This window comes from Sebastes umbrosus, chromosome 10, assembly GCF_015220745.1.
Source record: "Sebastes umbrosus isolate fSebUmb1 chromosome 10, fSebUmb1.pri, whole genome shotgun sequence".
NCBI lineage: Eukaryota > Metazoa > Chordata > Actinopteri > Perciformes > Sebastidae > Sebastes > Sebastes umbrosus.
The window spans coordinates 18,759,485-18,767,177 of record NC_051278.1 but is presented as its reverse complement, the minus strand read 5'-3'; the positions used below and the strand labels follow the sequence as shown (position 1 = coordinate 18,767,177).

Genomic DNA, 7,693 nt, shown 5'->3' with positions numbered 1-7,693 from the left:
TACATCATCACTGATGCCCTAAAGCAGAGGAACTACCAGATACTCCAGATGTTGCCAATAGAGATCCCCACTGAGATCAGAGAATAGCTTCTGAATTCACTAAAACATGCACACTTACTTGAAGCCCAACAGAGCATGGGTAGGGAGAGACGAACAACAAACACTTTACCGTCACGGGCCAGTAACGCTGAAAGGGCAGAGATTAAACCTAGAGGTGGAAGGACAACAGTGTGCGCTGCCAAACATCAAGCAAAGTGGGAAACAGATCGGTAACTTACCCTGGCAGAGAGAGACAATTGGTGGCCAAGAAGTTAAATGTGCCAGTGGCAAATCTTAACATCAGCTCTCTGTAACAACAACATAGCAGAGGCGGCGGAAGAAGGTCTCCGCAGCCTTTTCCAGTACAAAGTCACCCCTTTTGCAACCCAACCATTCAACAGTGGAGGGCTCTGACATCGATTAGCAAGGACCAGAATATCACATCCTGCTGCTAGATATAGGAAGATGCACTCTTGAGTGGTACACATGAAACAGTACAGAGAAATTCCACTGTAGTAGCATCCGTTCTAAAGACATCATTTACAACAACTGGAGTAGGACAGTATCATCTCATCAACAAGAGTTCGAATTGGATAGAGATGAAAACATGGTGTCCTATCGCATGTATGGGGCACTATCAGATATAATGCATTACATTTAAACTGCTGAGGAAGTAGACCGTGAAAAAAAAAAATGGTTGTAGCAGAGAAGCAGAATGTAGCTCAGCCCAGATCAGGTGTTTGCCTTGCTCGACCTTGCCAGAGCAGCACGTGCTTGAAGCACAATGCTGGTTTCAGCAGACAGAAACTATTGTGGGTTCACTGGAGTCTCCCAGTGAACACTCCACAACACTGTCTCATGGAGGAAGGAGAGATGACAGCTTTGAACTAGCTCTAGGGAACAGCAGCCTTTGGTTAAGATGCTGTGTGTGGAGGTCAAAATAAAAATCCAGGAACCGCAAATCTTCATGGAAAAGACGAACTCTGTGGACAGCAACATGAATAATAACATAGTTGTTCCATATGTGGTTAGGCAAACACAGGAGCATCCTCAGCATTCATGTGCTTTTAAAGTAGGGTATTTTGCTTTAATTGTAATCATATTTTTGGGGAGGTGGGATGGTGGTGGATCTGCTATACAAGCTATATTTAAACTGATATGGCATCTTTTCTCAAGTGATCTCACAACAATTCACACTTTAAATCCTTTGATATCTGATCTCACACGACCATGTGACCTGTAGAACTCATATGTGACCTCAGTGACAGTCCACAAGGATTTTGCATCAATGACTATATCTTTTAAATGTGTTGTATTTTCATGTATGTTTTACGTATATTTTCCTAACCTGATTTCACTTTCTTTCTTTTTTTTGCTGCATATTCAAGCAAAGGTTGAAAACTCGCTGTGGTTGATATTTGCTTTAAAACACTGGTAATCCAGTTCATCCTTACTTTAACAATTTAATGTTTTTCCTCCTGTTGTTCACATTTGCATCAAACTGTGCACTATTCTTCCTCTTTCTCCTGCTCTCCGTTCTAATGCAATGTGCTTATTCCACCCTACTTCTGACAGAGCCTCGTCTAACCTACAATATGTCCTGTCCTGTGCTGTCTTGTCCTATATTGTATCATACCATACTATACTGTACAGTACTCTTTTGTAGTATTTCCTAACCTATCCTAAAATTGCCTCAAAGTTTATACACTGATTGAGCTAATTGAAATTAAACTTTTCCCTTGAGGACATCTAACAGAAATCATAATTGTTCAACATAATGAAAATGAGCTCACATAAGTACATGAGTTCAAATAATGAGTCACTTTTTACAGCTAAACAAAAGTATTTTTAATATTTGTATTGTTTTTCACAACAGTTCGATGTTTAAATAAGCTCATGAAATTGCCAAGAGTAATTATACATTGTTGTAAAACTAACAATGCACAAGCAATCTAACTGTAAATTAAATTGGCAGTGTTTCCTCATGCGAAAGATGTTGCTATGGTAACATTACCATGACAAAACATGTGACAACTGTCGGAAGATGCGTCCATACATGCAGAAAATCATATTAGCTTGTGTGTGCAGCCTGAAAGTCAGCAGGGCAAGATTGGCGTTGTGCCATTGTGTTTGTACATTTCATGGGTCACTGTAATGTGTAAGGCTTTATGTAGGCTGACAACACTGTTCCCCATTCATTTGACTACGCGGGGATCCCAATGCAGAGCAAAAGAAAAATGCAAACACGTTTAACCTTCACTTCACTTTTGCTGCAATGCCATGTGAAGTCATCTGGCATCACACTGTATTGGCCAATTGTTGTAGAAGCACACATTCCTGTTTAATATTGTGTATTGTTTACCCTGCAATTGTCATCACAGAGGAAGAAATGATTTTCACAATGATAACTATAAAGAGTGGTAACATCATGTTTCTCCTGATGTTTTATGGATGCATTTCTTAAAGGCTTTGTAAACTTTTTGTTTTCATTCAGCTTCTTATTATAAGCGACAGTATAAGTCCCAAACTACTGTGCTATTTTCTGCCGAAGTAAGAACAGTCTGCAACATTTAAATCTGACCTCATCAAACCACATCCAGATAGTCATTTTGAAGGTCCTTATGTTAAACTTTTAATAAATAATACCCAAGGATGGTATTGAAAAATGTGATTGTTTTCTTAATAAGTTGAGGATTTTTTTTGTTATGTCGTTGAGACCACATTTTTAGGGACTTTAAAGTGGATTTCCTGTATTGTATTTCATATTCTCACCTGTACTAAGAGCACCACAGCGTAGCTCCTTGCATTTTTTTTTTTTAACACAGTGCTATTTTTAGTCTGAACACGGCCTCATGTGTGATATTGTGTTAGCGAGCACCTACCCTGCTGAGGTGTCCTTGAGCAAGCGTCAGCCAACTGAATAAAGAATTTCCATATGGAGATCAGTAACATAACATATCACACATCACACATTATCACAGAAAGCTGCTTGAGCAGCTGATGAAGAGCTGTGACAGTCGTGTGGACTCTTTTGAGTAACCATCTGTTTGCTGCAAGGGTTTTAATCCAACTCATAGTCTGTCACACCTTTGTGCCTTTATTCCTGCTCACCTCCTCTATCTGGAATTCAAAGACTTAATATAGGACGTAAAGTAAGATGCAAAGCTTCAGTTGAAATTAAGAGCTAACAAGTACCTAAAATGACCTAAACATGTCTTAAAACCTACATTTTTTTAATTTATTCCCTTCCATACAATTTTTCTTATTTTATTTTACCAAAGTCATATGGGTAAATAAAGGGGCTCGATATGATATCCGGAGCATTAATGCATCAAACAACTATTTGCTATGTAAAGATGTAGAGGAGTAATGTCTACCTGAGCAGAGAATGAAGTCACTCTTCCTCTGTGTGTTGTGATCCCAGTTTTTCTGTGCTTTGTTTAAATATCCTGGCTGGCCGTGCATGACTTTTAGTGCATGTTAGTGCATGTTATTTCAGTACGGTGGTTATGACACCGTAGGTCAGAACTGTGTTATCAGTCACGGAAGCTTAGCGCCCTCCCTCCGGTTCCCCCTAAGGTAAACACAATTAGCTCTGTCAGCTCTGTTGCCGTGGTTTGCACTGTTTGTGGTGTTAGCACCGTTAGCTGCGAGCTGCTCTATATTTTTTGGACATACTATACTATGACTTTCTTATTTTTTGGACATACTACACTATGACTTTTTTATTTTGTTTTTCGACATACTGTACTATGACTTTTACATTTTTTTTTTTTTACTTTTTTGACATACTATACTATGATTTTTTTTTCATTTTTTCGACATACTACACTATAACTCTTTTCGACATACTATATTATGACTTTTTAATTTTTTCGTCATATAAATACGACTTTTATCGACATACTATTCTATGACTTTTTACCTTTTTTTTCGACAATAGTGTACTATGACTTTTTTTATTTTTCCGACATACTATACTATGACTTTTTTCCATTTACAATATTTTATTCTGTATCTACGCTTTTCATACTGCATTTTTCTGATTCAGAACCTGTATTTTGTGCATAACAAGAAAGTTTAATCTAAAAAACTAATCTAATTAAATGTTTTATGATAACTTTTATTGAAAACGTTTATTGCATGCAATGATTATGACGTTAATTTTTTTGACATACTATGACTTTTTTATTTTTTGGACAAACTATACAATGACTTTTTTATGTTTTGGTCATACTATACTATGACTTTTTTTTGGACATACTATACTTTGACTTTTTTTTTTTTGGACATACTATACTTTGACTTTTTTTTTTTTTCGACATACTATACTATGACTTTTTATGACACGCTATATGCTTTTCATGATTTTCATGAGATACGATACTATGACATTTTTTAATGACATACCATAATAATATTTTTATGACATACAATACAATATATTTTTTTTACTGAATTTTTATGGATTTCTATAGTATGACCTTTTACTTCACATTTTCTACAATCTATATTGTGAACATGTTATGGCGTACTATATTACTGAAACAATAATGAAAGTATCAAGAAATTATTTAGCTTTAGTGGTGTTTCCTTACCGAGTTGGTCCAGCATTGATCTTGTTTTGTTGGCGGCTGAGCTGCTTTTAATGAGCCTCCCTGTGGTTCTCTAGCTTCTCCTCTTGTGTTTTCTGGAGGATGGAGATGCAAAAAAATACATTACAGACATACAATCATGCAAATATAAAAATCATGTCATTTGACTGTTGCAGTTTCCAGCTGTGTACAGACTGTAGTGTTTTTCAGGTCCACCTCTCCTCACCTTGATGTCCTCCTCTCCATCCAGTCTGCTGCTCCTCCCTCAACTCGACTTTTTTCAACATGGCAGCCATTTATTGCTCTGATTGGTTGCTTTGCTTTGGCGCTATGAAATCTTCCAAATGCCATTATAAGCACGGGAGCACACAGAGGAACATGATCTTTTTCAGATTGTCTCATGCACTACTGTCAGGTCATGGAGACCATTTTATAAAAACAACTTTTGCTCAAAGTTATGGACTTTAATGTTTGAAGAAATATTTACTTCATATTAAACTAAATATCTTTTGGTTTTGGACTGACAAAACAAGACAGTTTAAGACATCACCTTGGACTTTGAGAAAATGGGATGGGCAATTTTCCCTATTACCCGACATTTTATAGACCAAACAATTAATCAAGAAAATATTTGGCAGATTAATTTATAATGAAAATAATAATTTGTTGTATCCTTAAAAAAACAGCAACTTTATGCACTAATTACTATAATTTTAAAAGGGCCCCCCATATTTTGTAAATTACCCTATTTTTTAAACAGTGGAGGCAAATGTTGCCCTCCAAATATACATATTTTTATTTTCCTACACTCTCTCTTCTTGGTCTACAACCTCAGAGTGGCACAAGAACGAGAAGGGAATCATCACTGGATGTACCATTTCAGTGATCCTTTTTGTGCTTGCCATGAATACGCTGGTGAAGTCTGTTGAGGTTCAGTGTAGAGGCCCATCAGGGCCTTCACGGATGACTTGACATTGACAACATCCGACCTAGGGAGCAGGTGGATCCTGAAGGGCCTTGAGGAGCTGATCACCTGGGCTCTCATGAGTTTCAAGCCAGTGAAGTCCAGATCCCTGGTGCTGAAGAAGGGAAAGACCATTGAAAAGATAGAGATACTATCCATCCCCAAGAAACCAGTGTAGAGCCTGGGTAAGGTGTTTGACTGCAGCCTGAGAGACATAACATCCATTCGAGCGACCAATCAAGAGCTGGAAGTTTGGCTAGCGGCCGTGGACAAGTCAGGCCTACCAGGTAAGTTTAAGGCCTTGATATACCAACATGGCATCCTCCCACTAATTCTCTGGTCCCTCTTGGTCTATGGCCTCCCGATCTCCGCAGTTGAGGGCTTTGAGAGGAGGGTCAGCAGGTTCCTACGGACGTAGCTGGGACTACCTTGGATCCTGAGCAGCATTGCCCTGTATGGGCAGAACAACAAGCTGAAGCTCCCTATCAGAAGCCTGAATGAAGAATTCATGGTGACCCGTACTAGGGAGGTGCTGCAGTACCGAGAGACCCGTGAGCCAAAAGTCTCTCAGGCTGGGATCGGGATAGGATGCAAGTGGAGGGCAGCAGAAGCCGTGGACGAAGCTGAGTCACGGCTAAGGCACAGGGTGCTGGTGGGCACAGTGTCTCATGGAAGGGCTGGCCTGGGTAGCAGCAAAACACCGCGCTACGACAAGGCGCAGGGGAAGGACCGGAGGTCGCTGATCCAGGATGAGGTGCGGGCGTCAGTCGAGGAGGAGCGAGCCAGCAGGATGGTTGGATTGCTGCAGCAGGGAGCCTGGACTTGATGGGAGCAAGCGGTGGAGCGCAAAGTTTCATGGGCAGAGCTTTGGAAAGCCGAGCCCCATCGAATAAAGTTCTTAATCCAGGCTGTCTATGACGTTCTGCCAACCCATCCAACCTGTTTTGCTGGAAGGTGGAGTCACCAGCTTGACCTCTGTGCCTGAAGAGAGGGACACTGGAGCACATCCTCAGCTGCTGTCCGAAAGCCTTAGGCGAGGGGTGCTACCGCTGGAGCCATTACTAAGTCCTGAAGGCAGACACCATCTGCAGTGGGATTAGTCACTGCAAGTGCCTCCGCCCAGAGAAGAAAACCATCGCTTTCATCGGGCTGGGGAGAAGCTAACATCAGCTACCAGAACCACCTCCTCTGGCCTGTTAACAATGGTGCAAGACATTGAAACAAGAAACAACTGAAGTTCCCAGAAACTGTTGCCACAACAACGCTAAGGCCAGACATGGTGCTGATCTCAGGAGCCTCCAAGCAGGTCATTCTCTTGGAACTAACGGTACCTTGGGAGGACTGTATTGGAGGCCAAAGAGAGGAAGAGGGAAACGTACACTGAGCTGGTGGAAGAATGCTGCAGGCCAGTCCCTCTGCAGGACCTATAACATGCTGGGCATTACAAGGGCCAGTAGGAGAAGGGCCATCAAGTTGGCCACAGATGGAGCAGAAGTTGCGTCAAGGTGGCTGTGGATCAGGAGAGGAGAGCTGTGGGTGGGGTAGTGCTGCCTGGACACAAGCTGGGACTTGATCAACCCGGCTGGGTCGCCTGGGTGAGGGTGACTGATTGTTGAAAGACCCGAAACACCCGATGACCCCAGGTAACATCACTGATGGTGTGTTCAGGTGCATCACAAGATGATGTATGTCACAAACACTGTTTACAATAAATACATATAAAATAAATACAAAATTCTGCCCCTGATTGTGATGAAATCGCAAGGTTTTGACAAAGAAGAAGAGTACGTGGAATAATAAAAGAAATCCTTTCTTTTAAAGTGTTCGTGAGTCAGCCAATGTTATAGGAGTGCAATGCTAAATTGATGGATTACTCTTTTAATGATGTATAGGGTGTTTGATGACAAAATAAAAATCATAACACCTGCATTTCTCTGATACATTTTGTCAATAGGCTGGTTTAAGTTCACTTAGGTAGTATTTTATTCATTTGTTTTTTCAAAACTATTTTTTTTTTTATAATTATTTTTTTTACGTGGAGTACAAGAAGTGTTACAATTGAACATAAAACACCCAAGAAAAAATAAAAGAGGAG

At 40.3% G+C, this 7,693-nt stretch overlaps 1 pseudogene; it reads left to right on the top strand.

Annotated features, from left to right (window-relative positions):
* Positions 1 to 4,560: 4,560 nt before the first annotated feature.
* LOC119495748 lies at positions 4,561 to 7,527 on the top strand (annotated as a pseudogene).
* The last annotated feature ends 166 nt before the right edge of the window (positions 7,528 to 7,693 follow it).